We start from the raw sequence: 21,163 nt of genomic DNA, 5'->3' as shown, positions 1-21,163 counted from the left end.
TTGTCTTTAAAAAAAAAAAGAAAAATATGGACATGATCCTGTTGGAATTTAAATCCAACAGGGGCAGAGAGGTAAATAAATAATTGCAAAACAATATAATACACGTTATAATAATAATAATAATAATAAAAGTAAAGGGGTTATGAGAAATGTCAAGAGAAATTATTTGGAAGAATCAATGTTTTGCTTCCTAGAAGAAATAAGATCTAAAGTATAATTATCAACAGAGACAGAGAAGGGTGGGGAAATTGGGGAAAAACCCAATTTCTGCTATTTCAGGCAGGACAGGAGAAACAGCATGTACAAAATGCCAGAGGTAGGAAGGCATGGATTCTACTGAGGTGTGAAAACTGGAGATAAGCAAAGGCTTGTTCACACACAGCCTTATACAGCATGTCAAGGAAACTGAGTATTTAAGCTGAAGTAGCTAGTTAGTTAGGTTTGTTCTGTAAAATCATCCACTATCTTGTATATAGAGAATGGAAGACAAGACTAGAGGTAGGGAGAGCAATGGTAACAGTTGGCGTAGGTCAGGCAAGAGGCAAATTAGAGGACAGATAGCTGAGATAAAGATTAAGGAAATATTTAAGATGAAAAATATGTAAGACCTAATATCATATGTGATGAGCAGAGGGAAGAATGAAAGAAACAAACATAACCCTCAAGTTTAATGAGCAGCTGGGTAAAGGATAGTACCATTTAATGGGTTGGGGGGCACCTGAGACAAGGAAGATGACAAGTCCAATTTCAACATGTTGAGTGTGAAGTTCATGAGGGATGCCTAGTAGGCTGGTGGATATAAAAGTCTGATGCTCACTACTGATGTCTAAGCTAGAAACAGAAATTTGGAAGTAATCAGATTATAGGTTCTGTAATAACTCAAATCCTAAAACCAAGAAAGATTAGCCAAGGGAAATGGATAGACCAAGAAGAACTAAGTGACAAAAGTCGAGCCCTGACAAAGCCTAACATTTAGGGAATGAGAAAAAAAGGAGCACTCAAAAAGGACTATAGAATTGATTGCAGAGAAAACTTGATGGAAACAAGAAGAGTAAGAAAAGAAAGAGGAAGTGCTCAAAAGTGTCCAATATGGTTGAGAAACCAAGCAAGGAAAAAAAAAGAGAGAGAGAGAGAAGTCAAGCAAGGCAAGGATTTAAGAGGTGTCTATTCTCCTTGCAGAGATTGTTTGGTGACAAAGAAGATAGACTCTTAGCATATATAAAAATACATATGTAGGTATATACATACATATACACATGTGTATGTCTTTATACACACTCATTCAATTATCATAATAACATCATCTAGTAGGTACTGCTAGTATGCTTTTATCAAGATGAGAAAATGGAGACACAAAGAAGAGACAATTTTTCCAAGGTTACACAGCCAGGAAGTAGTAGAGCCAGAAATTGAAATTGGTTGAGGACTTGAGTGGGAGGTGAAGGAATATAGATTGGGAGTGCAGATAACTCCTTCTAGCAATATCACTGATTTTCAAAGATAGTTTTGTCTGGGCAGATTGTCTCTGCTTATCAGGTTCAAACTATGTGGTGAATACTACCCAAATTGCAGACTGACTTTTGAGATAACAAATGGCTTGTGGAGAAATGCTTTTAAAAATCCAATGTGTTCAAATGGCAGTGATAACAACATGAAAAAAATTTTTTTTCCAATGTACCATCTCCATGAGTTTCGAAAACAGTACACTATTGTTGCTTCTTAAACCTAAAACAAGTGAAACCCTGCCTGGAGCTACTCCAAAAATCATTCCAACACAGTTTTTCCAATGGATCCATCAAAATAACTGGAATCTTGAACAATTAGTTTTAATTGTTAGTAGGTCTTTATGAAGTACCTATTACCTGTATGCATTGTCTGTTTAGACTGTTGTCCTTCCAGAAACATCTTTAGGAAGCCAGGACCCATTTGGTCAATTTATGCCACCATAGGAAATTAGTTAAATGATAAATTGTCACAAAGTTGAAATTTCTTAATATGGGTGAAATACCACTGATTCGTGTGGAAGAGAAGAAATTCCTCCATAATTTTCTTTTCATTTCCAAATATTTGGGGAATATTGCATAGCCACATTCATCATCTGCTAGCATCTTATTATAAACCATTGTCGGATGAGAAACCACATTAAAGTATTTGCTATTCACAGGATTTACTACTCTACTATAAGTAAGTTTTAACATGGTATGACTGAGAGCATAATTATAATTAGAAAATCTCTTTTTAAACCAGATTTAGAAACAGAGTGATCGTTGGAGTTTTTAAAAAAAAAAAGATATTTAAGTAAAATTATTTAAATTATGAGAGGCCAGAAGTTTTTGGAAAGTTTAGGAAATCATCATTCAATTACAATATTCAAAATTTGGTAGTCTGTTTTCTGTTTCTTCATTTAAAAAAAAAAATCATATCCGGAAAAGAAAACCAATAGTGTGTATGGTTGCCTCAAGATTTTTCTTTGGCCAAACTGCTTATTTTCCATAACGGAATTTCCCAGTGATAGTTTCATGAACTTTATTGCCAGGTTGACTAGCCAAAGACACTCAATTGTCCCCCCTCCAAACGAAGACTTGAAGTAATGCTGAACACAATGAACATGAAATTGGGAAAGACATTAATTTGGTTTTAACCACGAAAGGCATAATACTACTTAGACTAGCCAAGATTTTGGAACAAAATAAGTTTGTTTCCAATATTCTAATATGTTACATTGGCCATGTCAAAATGAGGTTACATTGTCCCTAGGACAACCCTGAGATTCCTGAGGCACTCCTCCAAACCTCACTGTTCTACTAAACATGAAGTCTATCCTGCCACCTCGGAAAGAGATTATAGTGCCCTCCTCCACTGACAAGAGACATTTTAGCAGTTGTAGCCCTGTGCTTGGCTGCAGGCCTTATTTTAGCATTAGACACTGGATTTTCAAAGGTTATCTTTCCTAAATTAAAGGAAGAGTGAGACTGATGTGAGGGCTCCCCTATGCTGACTGTGGTCTGCTTACATAAAAGATTCTGTAAGTTTCCCAATAAGAAACCATACCTTCCAGGTGATAAATGGGTCAAATTCACAGAATATTAAAAGTGTGGGAGGCAGGCTAGGAGAAAAGAAGGCTTTCCTGCTTTCTATTTCCAGAGTGTAGTTTAACTGGGATACTCACAAGATTTGGTCTAAAGAAAGAAGGAAAGCCATGAAGTAATAGAAAAGTGCTAACATAATAACTAGGAAATACCTCTGTGATCTCTTTCTTTTTATTTTTCTACTACTAAGTGTTTTTTGTACTTTCTTCTTTATTTTTAGCCTCTTCTCCACTCCTTTCTATTTGTCCTAACCTGTCCCCTCATAATGTGAAGTACACATAACTGTCACTGTGGTTATGTGATCCAGTGCGAGCTGTACATAAATCCTTTGATTCAGACAATTACCATTAGATTCAAACACAATTACCCAGTAGATATCTGCCTTATATGAACTCCCACTACCCACAGCACAGAAAATTCACTCTTCCTTTATTCCAAGGGTTATTTCTAGGACCAGATAAAAACAACCTCCCACACCATTTTCATTCTAGAATCAGGAACCCTCACTGAACATACTTGTTTCCATTCTATTCCCAATTCTCTTTCTCTTCTGGCTGATAAAAAACTGAAGTCCTGGGTCTCAGGCCAAGTTACAAGGAGTATAAAAGAACACAAAAAAGAGGACAATTGAAAAAACAAGTTTCCATGTTAGTCTTGATAAAAGAGGAATTGCTATCTAGCTTTCTTGCCTCCTAGTCTCATCTCCCTCTTATGTTAGTGAAGGAGCAATCTCCTTTTTGCTTTCTCAGTAATAACCATCAATCTTACCTATCAGAACCTTTCTGCAATATCCTAAATTAGCTTTAGTTTTTGTAATAAAAGTTGGCATGAAGTCTCTTTTTTTCTTCCAGAAACGGTATATGCAACTAGAAACCAGGTATCCTCAAGTCTACATTCCTCACTCAGTAATGACAATTAATAATCCACTTTGGCTCAAAAAAGCTAAATGTTCTATCATCAATATCTTCTTCCATTTTCTTTTTTTTTTTTTTCTTTTTCTTAAAGATTTTATTCATTTGACAGAGAGAGATCACAAGCAGGCAGAGAGGCAGGCAGAGAGGCAGGCAGAGAGAGAGAGAGGAGGAAGCAGGCTCCCCGCTGAGCAGAGAGCCCGATGCGGGACTCGATCCCAGGACCCCGAGATCATGACCCGAGCCGAAGGCAGCGGTTTAACCCACTGAGCCACCCAGGCGCCCTCTTCTTCCATTTTCTAAACAGACTCTTGAAGACACTTAGCACACTAAGACTACAGAATCAGCTGATGCTAATGCCTTCATAATGGTTCATTACCTATTTCCCTTTTCTTCTAGCTTACTTTGTCAATTTATTTAAAGCACCTGTTTTTTTCAACCAACTACATTATATTGTTGGTTACAGCAGCAAGACCAATGTCAGAGACAGGTAGATTCAGGGTGGCTTAGTTCTGTATCCTGACTGATATGACTTTCATTCTTTGTCATTTTGTCAGAAGCATCTCAAAACCCAGAAAGAAGCTATAGAGACCAAACAATCTATCCCTCTGTCTTCATACTGTTAAAAGATTACTTTTCATATTTGAGGCACTTGAGGTCCAAAGAGGTTAAGGGACTTTATGGATGTTCCTCTGTTAACAGTAAAAGGCAACAAATAGTCCATACCTCCACACACTGTTATGGATAATACTGTATGCTATTTACTGCGTCCATGAAAAACAACGTAAAATAGCCTATTTTATGCGGTCTGTAAGTTTGTAATCTTGAAAAAAATCCCTCATCTACACATAACACCCAAACCACTATATTCCAATGAATCAATCTATCAGCTGTGTGAACTGGAATGAAGGAACAACTTCTCTAAACATCAAACTCCATTTTCATAAAATGAAGAAAATAATAATTATTCTCTTAGAGTTTTTTGAGAACTAAATAAGTTAATACAGAGAAAGCTCCTAAACAGTGCCTAGCATGTATTAGGCATTCAATAAACAGTAGCTATTATTCGTCACCAAATCCTGGTGGTTTAGATATTAAAATAATTTCCCTTACAGCTTGAATGAGATGTATTTAGGAAAAATAAAGGACTGCTTTAAACTACAGGTAGTAAACATGGAATATTAACCCAAGAAACCATAGAGGCTAGATACATAAGCAGCTACCTAAAGGGGTTTTATAAACATGGCATTAACACTTGACAAAAAAGAAAAGAGATTGATGTGAGGTTCCCTGCTTCAGGTTGACAATAAAAGATGAAAACTTTGTTCTCGGGGCGCCTGGGTGGCTCAGTGGGTTAAAGCCTCTGCTTTCGGCTCAGGTCATGCATGAGTCGGGGAACCTGGGATTGAGCCCCGCATCAGCATTTAAAAGACCTGAGGGAGGCCCGTTGTAGCATTTGCGGCCGGAATGAGGGAGCCTGCTTCCCCCTCTCTCTCTGCCTGCCTCTCTGCCTACTTGTGATCTCTGTCTGTCAAATAAATAAGTAAAATCTTAAAAAAAAAAAAAAAAAAAAAGTAAAGAAAGAAAAAGAAAACTTCGCTCTCTTACCAATGTACTTTGCAGTTATTATCAGATTAAGCATAACATGGCCCCATTAGGTAGCAAGGCAGCTTCTCTCACACTGATTGAAGGCAGCCTATCCAAAATCCCGGACTTCGTCAAAACACAGGTAGGAATGGTCAAAGCTGAGAGGTGGAGACGCCTGTGGTGCAGGAGGGGCAAAATACAGCGGGGCCTGGCATGTGCAGTTACGGACGTTTTAAGACATTGCTTATGGGGAACAGAGAACGGGAGGAACAAAATCCCTCTGCTACGCTAGTCGTTTCCCCAGTGGCTCAGCGGAGGCCTCTCAGCGTGGTGCCGCACCCACCTACCTGCGGCAGGAGCACTGCCGTCCCTGGGTAGCCGCTTCTCTTACCTTCCTAATGCAGGGTGTCCGGGTCTCTGTGGTGCAGGAGGTGCTTCAGCCTCACCCCCAACTTCTGGGATTCTCGCAGTGGGGCCTAGTTCATAAATAGTTGTTGCTTGTTCTTCTTGGGAGGAGGCGTGAAGTCAGGGACCCTCTGTGGCGCCATCTTGGTGACGTCACCCTCCCTCATTCCAGCCGCAAATGCTACAACGGGCCTCCCTCAGGTCTTTTAAGTGCTGACTTCGCTGGCATTTAAAAGCGCCACACCGGCTACTCATTTTGCTTTGGAACCATTCTAGCTATCCAATTGTGACTGTCCAGGGCATGCCAATCTTACTCTTTTAAACCCCAAAAGAATAAGCCCCATCCAACGACAAAGTGTTTAACTATCTTGGTAAACGAGATTCCTTTTCCTAGTGGAATTGGGTTATTTCTACGTTCTACTAACACCAGGACTGAATTATAACAATGATTAGCCGGAATTTACAAGACTGCTTCTTTACAATGACACCATTAGCATTGTAGATCAACATTCCTTTAAGAATGAAGATTAAGGGGTGCCTGGGTGGTTCAGGTGGTTAAGTGTCTGCCTTGGGCTCAGGCTCAGGTCTTGATCCAGGAGTCCTGGGATTGAGCCCAGCATCAGGCTCCCTGGTCAGCAGGGAGTCAGCTTCTCCCTCACCTCCCTCTGCTTGTGCTCTCTCTCTCTTTCTTTCTTTCAAGTAAATGAATAAAATCTTTTTTAAAAAAATTAAGATTCAGATTGGTTTTTAATTTTGTTTGAACTCCTTCACTCTTTGCTGGTTAAGTGTACTGGGCAGAGTGGTGAACCAGTGAGTCCTGGAAAGGCTAATGCCATCATTCAGTATTCTAATAACCATTTTTTTCCCTCATATCAGCTCTTCTGCATGTAGAAGAACAATTCATACACTTGCTAAAGCTAGAAAAGTGAAGCATCCAGAGATACTGCTTTCCAATAAAGTAATAATGCTCCATTAGCTGTTTTGCTGTTACATGTTTTACCACAGATGTCTCTTCTTTAAGCTGCCTTCCCATATGTGGCCCTGTGATAAATTTTATCAGTGGTCAGCGGGACAGGGCTGCAGGCTGGGCAGTAGCACAGTGGCTTTTTATCTAGCTTAGTTCCCCCTGCCATGTCCCCCACCCAAAGCAGCATTTTCTTGGCGTAATTTATGTTGTGGCCTTTCTGTCAGTAGATGTGGTGTCAGCAATTTGTGTTCCTAATGGAAGTTTACATGGAAATGAGATACTTAGCCACAGAATAACATTAAAGATGGGATAAAACTAATAAAAATTGTAATGCAGAGGTGTTGGTGCCTGCTCATATATTTTTTAAAATTCTGAAACAAGGATTGTCTTTTGCCAGAAAAGTTTGTTTTCCAAGTCTAAAATACTGGCATATAAGTGGTATGTATAGAGTGCACCCATTCACAGTTAAAGCTAAAATTGTGTCAGCACATATATTAGAAGCTTCTACATTCCAGAGGCCTTATAGTACTGTCATAATATTTTAAAATAGGTTTTCACACTAAAAAAATAAAATAAAGTTTTAAAAAAATACAATAAAAGTTCTCTTTCTTTCTAAATTTAAAATTTTAGAAACCTGCAGGTTTAACCAAAATCTGTGTTGTTGGTACCTTGGGAAAAATATCCATATATGATGTATATTTTTGTAAAGTTAAAAAACTCAGCCTTTTGCAAGTTTTATTGGAGAAATCATTTCACTGATTGAATAATCTTTGTCCCTATACAGTTTACCATAAGATTTTCAACTATTCCATGGCAGGATATTGAGAGCATTTAGAAATAGCTCTGTGTTGCATTAGAAATGAAATAGAAGCATTGTTTAGACTCCTTAGCCAAAGGCCCCTGAGATAGCCCAAACTCTAGAGTTATTTAGACTGTCAGCTTCTCTAGCTTAAAAAAGGCTTTTACACAAATATAAAATCCTTATTCATTCTGAGTTGCTACAGACAACAGAAGCAGAGGTAGTGCTATTTCATGTATCTACCACCTCTGCTACTAGCACCTTCTTTTCCTCACAAACAACATGTTTCCCAAGAAGCAAAGAAGGAACATGGACATCAGGAATCCTCGAGACGGAGTTAACCATGTTATTATAGGGAGCTTCCCGCTATTGAATCAGCAACAAGCAGATTTTATCACTTACATTTTCATGTGTTTTAAAGTATTGTAAAAATAATGGGTTTAAAGTATTTTTAAAATATCTTAATGACATTTTCCCCTTAACTAAATTTCATGGTTGACCCATCCATCATATGGAGTCTATCTTTAAGTATTCAGTACTATTCTGAGCTGAATGTGAAATGATAGTTCTTTTATGCACAAAGATGTTCAGAAGGGGAGATTTGCTTCTGAGAATGATGCCTGCTTTTCTGAAACAATTTTCCTCCAGTCAAACTGGCAAGAAAGACCTGAACTCCATTAGTTGAAAATTTTCACCCTTTTGAAGTGATTTAAGGACCTGTCCTTAGTCATTTTTATTAAAGATGAATGTTTTGAAATTCAGTCCCTATATCCAAGGTGTATCTACCAGAGTCCTGCTAGAATTTTGAATAGACAGCAGAGCAGCATACATACACATACCAAAATGCCAATATATGTATTCAGTTTTGTAAATACACCTTTAAAAATACTTCGCCATATTTAGCCACTCCTAAATATGTATTTACACAAGTCTACACACTGTAAGTGTTTACCTGGGAGACAGGAAAGGTCTCTCTGGTAAATAATATGGGTTTTATAGCCTTTCATGAAGGAATTTTTTGTTTGCTATGTAAAAAAATCAGCTCCTCTCAGTTATAATTTAATAAAATTTTTCTTTCCCTGTAAATTTACTGCGTAGCTCTCGAGGTAAAGCCCTGCAATGTTTAAAAAAAAAAAAAAAAAAAGACAACAGTGGTGTTATCTTTGGGTACAGAGTGGCTTTGATTCATTTTGCTAAAAACTACAGAGGGTAGAAAGCACGAATATAATTTCTGAAAACCAAACAAATAAAAATAACCTGTCAGATATATTTTTGAGCTAAGGCTATTGAGTAATCACCTATTTTTTCAGGTTAAAAAGAAATCAAAATCTTTAGGAAGATCAAAATGATTTAAACTACTTTGTCCTGAATTTTCTAGATCATTGATTTAATTTTATACTTTATATTACATGAGTGGGTATAGGTTAAACGTTTTCAACTGATAAGCAAAATTGTGTTAAAGCCAATAGATGAACAAATTCTTAAAGAAAAGCAGCATTGCCCAGTACACCAGTCCAAGGACAGGAAATGTTCAATGCATGCTCTTAGCTTGCAAATACATGGCCTTGAGCAATTGAGTTGATCTTACTTACGCTTTTGAATTTGTAAATTAGGTTGTGATCTACCTAAAGCTAAAGAATGATGGATCTGTATTCATATATTAAGTACTGAATATTAATAGAGGAAAAATATGTTTTTAAAGAAGACACGTTTTCCTTTTTTTAATTGAAAGATACAAAGTGAGATAGAACATGATGCTTGGAATTAAAGAGATGCCCTGTTATTTGATAGATTCTCACAATTTATTCAGCCTCACCTTCCCCATCTTTACTCTCCCCTTAGAATCTTAAGGCTTTTGAAATCACCTAACATTAATCAAGTGGCCCCTGACTTTCATGAGCCACTTTAGGGTCCCAGAAATGGACCTGGCTTAATTTGGAGTCCTTTAAAGTTTGGGGGGAGGTTCTTCCAGAAGGGACCTCTATCCTAACCAGCTCACTTCCTCCTGGAAGATAAATGTGCAGGATTTCCAGCAGCTTGTCTCTGGAACCACTGAAGATTTTCCTGTCATCAGTGGACTTAGAGACCTACAAGAGAAGAAAAAAAGAGAGAGGCCCCTTACATGAATTCTAAAGACACTTAATAAATTACAGCTTTACAGTTAAAGGACTCCTCTTCTCTTTCTTTGTTCTGGGTCTTTCAAGAATTTTCTCTTTCAGAATTTTTCTGTGCATGGGTGCTTGTGCACAGAATATATACGAGTTTGATTTACACTGAGAAGGTGGGAAATATGGCCATTTGGGGAAAGTCCAGATATGGAAATATTGCAAGCTTTTTTCAGGATAGAAACATATCAATTTTTTTAATGGGCCCAATTATTTCACCCTCACATAAAATGCCCATTGAAATTTGTCAATACAACACAGGTGCTTCTATGCCTTCCTATCCTATCTCATTTCTAAACACAGCTTTGAGGAGATCAAGTTTACACACACACACACACAAGCAGATGAGAAAATGTTTATATCTCATATGCAGATATCTTAAAGCACTTTACTTTTAAGACTTTTTCTTCCACTATTCTTAAATTGTTGAAATATGTGCTATCATATAAGATTAAAACAATCCTTTAAAATGAAAATATGATTTGTTTTACCTTTAAATGTACTAGAAATTTAAATACAGTGATACCCTTGATGAACATGGAACAGGGGGTTTTACAAACTAGGTCACTAATTCAAATCTGATTCAGAGAGCACATAATATCCTAGAGCCATCCATTAGGAGTATCTAAACTGAATTCAACAAATAAATATCTGATTATCTTTTTACACAAATTTTATACCTATTCTACCAATTGAAATGGAACATAATATACTACTCGTGTATTCAACTTACACTTTTGAAAACCATTCTGTATCATCTCACATATTCACAAAACAAACAGAAAATCCATTGTGTGTCAGTAATACCCACACATGTGCACTAAGAGACACAAAATATTCCCCACCTTCTGAGTATGAATTGGCGGGATATTATTCTCTCAGCTTTCACCCTAGATCCTCACATACCTATGGACATGGCAGGTTAGAAGGATGACTCCTGCGTACAGCAAATCCATTCTGGCCATGGTGAATTATGTCCCAGAGTACTGCAAGAACTAACAGAGGAGCAAAATCACTGACCCTTACATTGGAATCACAGCCTGTTAGAAGAAGCACTGCCTTCTGTCTCTTAGTATCTCTTAGACATTAGAGAAAATACAATTTCTGTTCAATTACTTCTGACCTGTCACTCCACACCTTATCGCCATTAAGACTCAGGCACAAGTTTAGAGAGTCAGAGTACATGACAAATACCTCCTATGCTAACAATGGCCTCTCCATCTCCTTGCCTATTTTCCTGGAAACCAACATATGCACTTTGACCCTCTTTTCTGAGGATTCCTTTCTGAAGCTATGGCAAGATTTCAGAATTCCTGAGTTTGGACAGAGGCTGAGACCCACATCTCTTGGGATGAAGATATATTGTGAAGGAGGCTCAGCTAGAATTAAATCACAATACTTTGTGTGGCTGACGAATGTAAAATTCCTAGATGACAGTCCTAATCCAGTCTGTGCTGGTTAAATCAGTCCTGATGCCGTGGTGCTTAGTTCTTAATGCTACCTTGTAAGACTGCACAGTATTCACGGAAGAGAATATGGGGTCAAAAAAGAAATACAACCATATTCTACAGAGTGCAGTTGAAAGCACCGGGACTGCTCAGAAAAAAAAAAAAAAATAGAGGGAATTTGGAATTCTTTTCAATATTTGAATGACTGTAACACAGAAGATGGAGTAGGCTTATTCTGAAGCTTATTCTGGCCGAAGATAAAGAGCTTCCTATGAGTTTGTGCTGTCCCAAGAAAGAATGGACTAGCCTGCCTCAAGAGAACCTAGACAGCATCCAGCACAGGCTCGACAGCCTCCTGGGAGTTGGGCTGGATGACTTTGAAGCCTCTTCCCAATGCTGAAGTTGAGTGAATCTATAAAACTAACCCAGCCAGGAGAGTTCCAAGACGGCCCAGAAAGCAGTTTCAGGATACTGTCACACAAAGTCATCCTAGGCATCCTAGGCATAACCTCATTTTGGCTGCTTCTAAGTCCAGAATTTCTTTCAAGGAGGCTGAATTCCCTGCATTGAGTGTGATTGTAAAAAGGACACGGATTCTCCCATCAAAGAACCCCGGTTTGGAATCCTGGCCCTTCCATTCTAGTAGTTGTATAAATTTGAGGAAATCAATGAACCCAAGAATCTCAGTCACAAAATTTAGGGTTAATATTCCCATCTCACAGGGTAGTTGTGAGCATATTAAACCATCTGTATGCTACCTGGTGTTTGCAGTAGGTATTAACTGTTGTAGGTATATAAGTAAGAACATGGTATAGGTATCAGGCCTGAAAAGCCCACCTCTAGATCTCATGGTAAAGATGGTCATATTGCAGTAAGCTCTGAATGCAGTGAGATAGGGTGCTGTGTGTCAAGTACCTGCTTCTAAGAAGGTTCCCTTTTCCATCCAGAATACACACATTTATGTTAATCTGGAAAGAAAAAAGATCCTACTGTGGAAATTGTGCTATAAACATATAAAATGTAGTAAATGAAATAATAATCACAGTGATGAACTTTCTCAAAATTTACATGAGATGAATAATGCAAAGGCAGAGGAAATTATTCTCTACTAGCAGCAGAAATCCTCTACATAGCTCCCTCTTAATTTCAAGATGCTTCTAGTAATGCAGTCTTTCTGATTATTGTTGCTCCTTTATCTTCTTAAAATCAAATCACCTAAGGATAGAAGCGTTGGTCACAAAGACAATGAGATTTGCTAGATTTCTTTTCCTTTTTTTTAGATTTATTTATTTCTTTATTTGAGAGAGAAAGGACCAGAGAGTGAGCCTACAGGCACACTAGTGGGGAGTGGGGCAGAGGAAGAGGGACAGAAGTCCTCCTCAAGCAGAGTCCTTCCTGAGCCAGAGTCCAAAGCGCTCAATCCCACGACCCTGAGATCATAACCTGAGCTGAAATCAAGATTCAGATGCTTAAGCAACTGAGCCACCCAGACACCCCGCCTGATTATTAAAGAGATTCTTTTAGCTTTCATCAGAGGACTCTTAAATTCCCAAACTAAAAGTTGTGATTTTCAACTAAAGGGATGATTATTTTCATATATAAATAGTAAATGAGTTTAAAAGTGGAATCAAAGATCTCTGATTTGGTCAGTCTTCACAACATGCATGGGGTATTTTTTGATATAAATTTATACTTTTACCATCCTTTGATAGACACTCACAACCATTTCTGAGTTCTTTTCAATTCACGCTGAATTCGTAGTATTAGCTACAATTCCTACTAAGATGATTCTGTGTGCCCAAGAAGGGATGATTAGATTTGATGGAAACATTTACTCCTGACTTAGGTTGGTAACCTTAAACACACAGCTACGCTAGGCGACCTTTTCAATGGTTGAATTCCTTTAGGCAATCTGGTTACAATACATGACAATGTGGCATCCAAAGATGCTTGGATTTCAACTCGTGAGAGGCTGGCAGTAGGGAGCTCCTGTTCCAGGAACACAGTTCTCTAGCCCCAGCATAAGTGCTCTTGTTCACAGGAGAGAAGACAAATTATCCAAAGCAAAGACTTTGGGACAGCCCCTGGCTTCTTGCCCTACTTTCATGTGGCAGTAATTTCCCTACACAAGAGGCTGAGGGCCTGTCTTTGACACACAGTGTCTGCCTTGCCTCCCACACACAAACCCACAAGAAAGTCTGATCCAGAGAGTATTAAGAAAAAAAGCCCTGACCTGACCACACAGCAATTCTGGGACATGAGCAGTAGCCACCGCCATGCCCAGGCAAGGGTTTCACTGTATCCAACTAAAAGTGAGCACAATAAAATTCCTTTGTCAGAGTCCCAGTGGAGTGTTGGCAATTGAGTGCATATTGTCCCCTCGGTAGGAACGACTATGAACAGCATGAAATCTATGCTTTGGCAGCAAGAGAACTTGGTGCTAGCATTCGTCTAAACTGAAACAAGACAAATGAGTTGGCCTGATACTTACAAGTTATCTTATATGTTAAATCACCTCTAAAAATAAAATTTAAAAAAAAAAAAGATTCGAAGAAAACTGTAAATCTTACGAAAGGAAAAAGATGGTTAGATAAGCTTTATGCTTGTAAAGAATGATTTTAAAGCATGTTGAGAAGCATGAGTTGAGGAAACAAAGAATTGTGCACACCTCAGTTGTTTCAGTCTGTTTGGAATTCAAGGATGGAGGGGCAGGGTATGATCAGACTCCTGCAATAACTCGGAGAGTATTTATTTGTAATTAGTCAAGAAGTTCTCATACCAGTAAGTTATTAAAAATTTAAGTAAATACCAGGTACTGAACTTAGGCACTGAACAAACACAAATATAAATAGATGTTGCCCTCACAAAAATCAATTCACAGACATAAGGCATAAACCCTCTGGATAGCAAAGGATATGCAGTAAAAACTAGAAAAATTTGACTAAAGCCATTAAAAAGAAAACTAAATATTCTAGGGAAATATTCCTATACCTTTTTTCCCTCCAAAATTTCTCAATGTGCTACTAAGCCTTCATTTTCTTTCCCTCTCCAACCTGTTAGATTGCATTATTCATCAGAGTCACTGCCTCTGTTTCCTACAAGGTCTAGATCATGTTACTTCTCTTTTTCCTAATTGGCTTCCGACTTATTGGCACAAAGAAGACAGGCATAGCCCTAGAAGAGGTTCACGTTCTAAGTAACACAAACACAATGCTTCTTCCCAAAGGAATGTTTCGCGATTTCTTTCGTGGGAGTATCATATGTCTTAACCCAAATAAGGAAGAAGACATCTTTGCTCATGGTCACCTTTAACCTCGGGGAGCACAGATCCTGGGAGCAGAAGAATGGGGGCAAAGTTTCTACTCTCTAGGTTCCTGATACAATGTGATAAACCAAATCGCTTCATTACTTGTCATCTACTTCAGTCTCAAACTGAATCTGGTGTGGAAAGCACAATGCTTATTAGATCAAAAACCTGGCCATGCTTTACAAATACAAGACAAAGATAGAGATGTATGCATGAGCCATGCATAGTGATACTTTAAAATAGAGCACAAAAATGTATAAATCTTTTCCCTAATATGCCCAAGAGTTTAAAAGTAAAATGAAGAATCTGTCAATGAGTCTGAAACCGAACCACTCAAACCAGGCTCAATGTTTATAGATGATGAAGAGCCAAACCAATAATAATATTGTGGCATTGATTCTTTATGGTCTCAGTCACACCCACCTCATCACTTAATATATTTTTTCTTCTAATATGTGTTCAATCCTTTTTGACGGCTTGGCTCAGAGCTTAGATAATGGAGCCAAACCATATCCCTTTGGTCGGTCTCAAGCTTGGCTGGACTTCCAATGACTTCCACATTTTAAGAGCCACTCTCACAAAAAGCTTCATATAATAATAAAGCCACCTGCCTAACAAGTAATAAGAATAAGCATTTCTTGATTAGTTGTACAAGCTAGTCAACATGTTGAGGACTTTACACACAATATGTCATTTAATCCTCACAAGAACCTGCTGATGTAGGCAGCATTAGCTCCATTTTACAGATAAGGCATTGAGGCAGGGAGGTTAGGACTTTCCCAGGGTCACAGGGTTAGCAAATGGTGGGAACTTAATCCTGTCAATTACGTTAAAATTGCCACAGGTCCACACAGTGTCATTTAGCTACACTTTGAGGCAGATTTCCGTACTCACTTTTGGAAATGTATAAAGCTTTCCATTGCTGCATCATGTGAAGACTGGCCAGCATTTCTGAAGTGTCAGACTGGGAAATAAATTGCTCAACTTCAGGTGGTACAGAGCTCTAATATTCACAAACACGCAATCAATGACTAACTCCCTACCCTCTGCCACCATCACCTCCACCAACAGCAGAACTGCTACACACGAAAGATTATTTTTTGTGACTTACAGGTTTTTTTTTTTTTTTTTTTTTAATTTCTTTTGATGTCATCAATGGAGCATGGTGTCTCCCTGTTTGCAGATACCGGGGGCAGTGTTACACAAAGTGTGAGCTACCTCAGGCCAAACCAGAAATAGCCCTGGTCCTCCCATCTCTGAACTTCAAAGCCAGCCCATTCTCCCGGCCACTGCTGTGGTGACTTCTGCAGTGGTCACGGGTGTACAGCCTGGGTGGTCCCCCATATCCAAGCATTCCCTGTGCCAGGGAGCAACCACATGCCCTGCTTCTGGGGACGGGAAGGCAAGGGTGGAAAAGACAGAGCTGATAAATACACCCTGGCCTCCCCCAAACTTTCCCTTGATGAAAGTCAACTATATATGAGCCAAATGTGCTTATACAAGGCAAAGCTTTTCAACAGTACACTACCATCCCACACTGCCTAGAGTTTTTCCTTCCTGACTACCGCATGGCAACATGGGAGGCCACGTGGCACCTCATAGGGGTGTGGGAAGACCATGAAACTAGAAGAGACCCAAGTTCTGATTCTGTCACTCACAAGCTCTGTCACTCATACGCCTCAATTCTTAGCTCTCTGTGCCCATCGGTATTCTTCATTTAATGTTCCTCTAGGTGCTGGGCACTGGGGCTTATTTGTTTATTCATTTCCTGAATATAGGAAAAGCATAAAGTATTTCTCCCAAGTTTCCTCAGCCCCTGACTCTGTTAGACAAAATTAGTAATTGACAGTATGAAAGTTTTAGTGTTCAAGAGTATTCAACTGGAAATCAACTTTTGCATCTTGGAGATAGCAGACAGGAAGTCCCATGGAGGGCCTAGACTCACCTCAGGTATATCTCTTCTCAGGAGATTGCCACCTGCAGGGTAACTTTTCAACAGAAGCAGGAACTGAGCAGTAACACTGTCCCCACTGAATATTTGGAGAAACCTGTTTCTCCAGCCTGTTATGGGGCTTTAATGTGAGGAACATTATCCAGAAGGTCTCGTAGAAACAGGGGAACACTAGCCTATGCAGCTCTGGGAGAAAACTGTTTTCTTTATGAAACTCATAAAGGAACCAGTCCTAGCATTGGGAAGCATACCAAGGTTCCCTGAACTTTAAATAGGTAGATAGATAGATAGATAGATAGATGTCTGGATGTTCAACAACCATGGGCCACAAGGTGGGGAGGAAGAACTGGCTTTTCTTTGAAACTAGAAATTCCATTTGGTATGTGTTCAGTAGACACAAGGAGCAGATCCCATGGTCACAAGTTGTTTTATCTAAATTTTTTGTACCGGTTTCCTTTTGTTGTGAGTTCCAAGCTGCTTTGCCCCCTTCCATCCTTTACAACTATTGAGTCTCTTCTACAGATCTATACAAATAAACAGGCCATTTCCAGACTACCAACCAGTGGCACCACATCCTGTGTTAGAGCTAACGATAAATAAGAGTGAGGCAGGTAGTCCCCCAGACACATCTGGGAAGCATCCTCTTCTCTGAACAGAAGCACACAGCATTCAATTCTAGCCAAAGCTTGTTTGGCCTTGTGGTCTGCTGAGTTGAAATGGTTATGCCATTTTTTCTGTGTGCGAATCTAAAAGATCCTGTTTTTCATCTGACATTTTTACCTTTTTTTAAATGTTGGTATATAAAAAGTAACCCCCGGGGAAAACTTCTACTGACTTTAGCCATGAATCCCAGGTGTATCCTAATTAGCTTTAAAACTTATTAAAAAAAAAAAAATAAAACCAACTTCAAGTTGAAGACAGCTAAAGAACTAGAAGCTACTGTTTGGGCTAATTAACTCTTCTGGTAACATCTAGTGACTGGAAACTGTGGTCTCAAAGATTCTGTGATAATGTAGCTACCCAGGATCTTATCTGCACTTTTAACTTCTTTTAAATTAATCAGCTTTATCATGATTAACAACCTGAAATTATTTTTAGCTCTGGTTCTTATTTATTCTCTTCCCCTACTCCAGTAATGTATTCCCCTTTCTCTCAGCCAAACCCTCCAATCTCTCCTTAATATATAGAAATTTCATGAGACCAGCATCACTCGCTCTCCTCCCAAATATGTGTAAACATACACTGGAGGTAAGTGTAGGAAATACTCTTTCTTTCACATCCTGCATTTAGCAGTCTCAGAAGCATGGGCCGATTGAGGATGGGCAAACACAAAAGTATGGTTAGAATCCACTCAGAGAACTCTGATTCTGCTCTCTGGAATCTTAAACTGCCCTCTCCATCTTCCCTAATGCCTCAAGGGAATGTGTTTTCACTTGGAGCAGTCTCTTGGCAGCTGATCTGCAGTAAAAGGAAAACCACACCTGTGGTTATATGACAGCCCAGGGAGGGACTAGTTATAGATCCATTAATCCCAACCATCCTTCTGGACTAGACTGTGACAGTCAGCAAATGGGCCAGGAAAGACTGCAATGAAAACACAATCCTACTGTCACTCTCCCACCACCTTGTAAGGACAGGTGTCCCTTCTGGAAAACTTGGGTTTTAGCCAGCTTACAGTTTACATAGCTTCAGAAGGCTATTCAGAAGACTTAGACAAGAAATTAAAAAAATCTCTAATCTTCTATTAAGAAAAGGAATATTGGCCCAGAAATCAAAAGAGCTGGCCCCTAAGCCCTTCTCTGCCATTAATTAGTTCTGTGACTTGGGAGAAAAGTTTCTTCACGTAAACATTATTAAGCCAGAGGATTCTAAAGGCCCCTGTCCAGATATCAGGCAGAGGAATAGACTCAAGGAAACCCAGATTTACATTCCATAGAACTCCAAGAGACTTTTCAAAGACAAACGTTTACCACTCTTTTCTGAAATCACAGAGCTTTTGCATGCCAATGTTAGTTATAAGACCTACATGAAATAAAATGTCATTTTTTCTGATGCATTGATCACCAGTCAGAAGGGTAAATTCAGATACCCTGATGAAGCAATAAAGGAACTCTAAAAGATGAACAAAAATAAATAAATGTGACTACAACAATACAAACACCAAATGAACATTTTACTCCTATTTTGTGCCGACTTTGAGCTAGGAATTTCTGCCTGTGTTATCTCAGCTTAGTGTTATAAACAGGCTCAGTCCTCTCATTATGTTCTCCAATTATCACCCCCTCTGCCCTGGCCAGCCTACCATATGCCCGCTTCTAGCATAGCAAACATTGTATAAAGCAAGACCTTTATACACAAGCACACCCAGGGAGTCCCCATCCTATGGGCTTCCAGAGCCGTCTCCTCAAAACATCACTTCCTGAAGGAGGAAAAGAGTACCCTATTTGTCAAAAAGAAAAGAATTCTCAGTGTCTGCCTTTTCCTGGTATACTTCCTTCAAGTCTCTGGGAGTATTTTATCTACACAAGGAGGGCCACTCTAATGTCTAGATCAATATCTGCAAAAGCTTTTAAGCTGTAATAACCACGATCTTCAGCACTCAACATATCCTGACAAGACCCCCTCCATGTCAAGTGAAGTGGGTAAACTCTTAGAGATTTTTAGACTCACTCTTTGGCTACCAGTACTCTTAGTAGAAAAGTCCATAACCATTAAGCCAAATGCAAGAGAACGGGCATTCCCAATGATATAGTCTTAATTTTCTTTAAATCCAGCCCGCACAAACTTCATCACTACATTGTTGTTAACTAATGAGTTGAATTTTGGCAGCCCATTAATCTTAATTTTGTAAACATTGATTTTTTTTTTCCGTAGATTTTAAATGGAGCTAAAATTAGCATGGGTTTTTGTTTTGTTTTGTTTTGTTTTGGGGGTCTTTTTTTAGTATAACCTCCTTTTCAACTTCCTGCTACTGGGTATTTTATTGCAACAAACAGCTCTATCCTTGACCAGGGTCTAAAAAGAAGTCAGAAGAGTTCTGGGAATAACGGTCCCACCTCTCATCTCATTTTACACACTTCCCCTGTCCCTTCTGGGACATGGAGCAGCCATTGACTTCTAAGGAAATTCACTTGAGGCTCAATTAAATCTATGGGGCACTGAGAAGAAGCAGCATGTCCTCACCTTTTCCTCCCCAGTAAGATCTGTTTCCAGGACCAATCCTATACAGGAGGACTTTGAGGGTTTGTGGTACACTTGACAACTGCTGGTTCATCTCAAGTTTCCCTCCTAAATGCAAATGCCTAAAGATTATAATTGAAAGGCTCTCTCCCACCAAAGGCAATGTTCATGGCTCCCAACCTTTCCTTAGCTTGCTCTGGCTTCTTAGCCACTGCCATTCAGCAAACAGTTTAGGTAACAGCAGTTTTATTAGTGTGGAAGATGTGTGGTATGAACTACATTCTTTTCAGTTAAACTGAGAAGGTCATTTCATATCAGCCATTTTCTCATTATGCCTTTTCTTTAGCATGTTTTCACTTAAAACAGGCTACCCATCTTTCCTTTTTCCTTTTTTCCTCTGTGATAACCTATTCTAGGTTTGGAGCCCTTGCCCCTTACTTTCCTCAGAACTACAATATTATATTCTCCAAGAGTTTCTCTTCCCTTCTCTATTATTCCCCTACAGTCCATTGTGATTGCTTCATATTTCTACTGATAAAATACCACTCCAATCTCTGTGCATCATATGATTACTTATAATAAACCAACCACATTTCTTCCTTTGAAGCACCATGACATTATCACTTTCCTTCAATTTTTTATATTATTCACTAAAATTCAAAACTTGTCAATTAGTCTTGGGAGAGGGAGAGCATCTTCCAGGCAGAAGGCTGTACTTGAGGATAAAGTATGAATTTCCCATGGTTAGACAGCAGATAGCCAGGTAGATATCTTAATGCTGCTACACATCAGCTGTAATTCCTTGGCCATGTTAAGTAAGCTCAGAAACAGAGGCCCAGAGCAGAAAAGAGCATGTTTACCAGACAGTTGGGTTCTGAATTTTGCTAAAGCAGAGCAGAAAAATTTCAAACCTTTATCCACTGGAAGATAGAGTGGGATCAGCTTACATTGACTTCATTGGGCGTGGGCTTTTCACTCTGGATTTCTTGTTGTAGTCCAAGTGTGACAAAGAAGTTTGATCAAAACTATCTCTTAGCAATTGACAGCGGTTCATTAGAACTCTGTGTTGAGAATTCTGAGGCCACTGGCTCTAAGAGAAACAGAGCATGATTGATTATTAATGTCTTCCACGAAGGAGAAAAAGGTTGCTTATGTGTTTATGTCTGCCGCCCAGGCAATGTAAACAGTGGAGGTCAAGGAGGGCAATTTCAGCCAAAGAGTGACATGATAAAAGAGATGTTTTGAAGATTAATTTGACAACAGATTATATAGGATGGGCTGCTGAGAGAGAAGAGAAAGCAAAAAAAAACCCAATTTGATCTTTTACCAAAATCAGGACAGCAACCATGCAAAT

General features: G+C 38.9%; 1 long non-coding RNA gene across 3 annotated transcripts in view; it reads right to left on the bottom strand.

Moving 5' to 3' along the window:
• LOC132028794 (uncharacterized) overlaps window positions 1-21,163 on the bottom strand; it is a 322,140-nt gene that overhangs the window by 165,117 nt on the left and 135,860 nt on the right. The window contains exons 4-5 of one of the 3 annotated variants that reach the window (XR_009407554.1): window positions 10,830-10,918; window positions 9,412-9,845 (exon numbers count right to left, since the gene is read on the bottom strand). The exons of 1 other annotated variant lie outside the window; for it this stretch is intronic. This is a non-coding gene — a long non-coding RNA (uncharacterized LOC132028794). Of the gene's footprint in view, window positions 1-9,411; window positions 9,846-10,829; window positions 10,919-21,163 lie in introns of those variants that run through there. One more of the 3 variants, XR_009407556.1, reaches the window with a different exon arrangement.

This window comes from Mustela nigripes, chromosome 12 (assembly GCF_022355385.1).
Source record: "Mustela nigripes isolate SB6536 chromosome 12, MUSNIG.SB6536, whole genome shotgun sequence".
NCBI lineage: Eukaryota > Metazoa > Chordata > Mammalia > Carnivora > Mustelidae > Mustela > Mustela nigripes.
This window is presented reverse-complemented; position numbering and strand designations above follow the sequence as displayed.